Source organism: Acyrthosiphon pisum, unplaced genomic scaffold, assembly GCF_005508785.2.
Source record: "Acyrthosiphon pisum isolate AL4f unplaced genomic scaffold, pea_aphid_22Mar2018_4r6ur Scaffold_104;HRSCAF=477, whole genome shotgun sequence".
Lineage (NCBI taxonomy): Eukaryota > Metazoa > Arthropoda > Insecta > Hemiptera > Aphididae > Acyrthosiphon > Acyrthosiphon pisum.
The window spans coordinates 46848-47204 of NW_021758780.1; positions in this window are offsets into that span (position 1 = coordinate 46848).

A 357-nucleotide genomic window follows, 5' to 3' on the forward strand; every position below is an offset into this window, starting at 1 on the left:
GACATAACCTCAATCGTTGTTTTATTGGGACGTCGTTGTTCCTGTAGTTGTCCAGTCCGGTTACCGTGGTTACAGTGAATCGAGTGCGGTATCGTTCGGTTATCAATCGTTGTTATCACACTTGTGATTGTTTTGTTTTTACGTCGTGTCGTTATCGTTATCATAATGAACAACGACGATGAACAGTCTCGGCCGATTATGGCCCTGACTTACAACGAATTATTTAATCTCGTTTCGCAACTTCGTGAACAAGTCGAACAGTTGAACGCTCGAAGTGTCACACCGCCGGTTGAGCAAGTTGCGTCGCCGAACTCGTTGTCGATTGCGAGGTCGGAAGTGGCCGAGTTTCGTGTAATT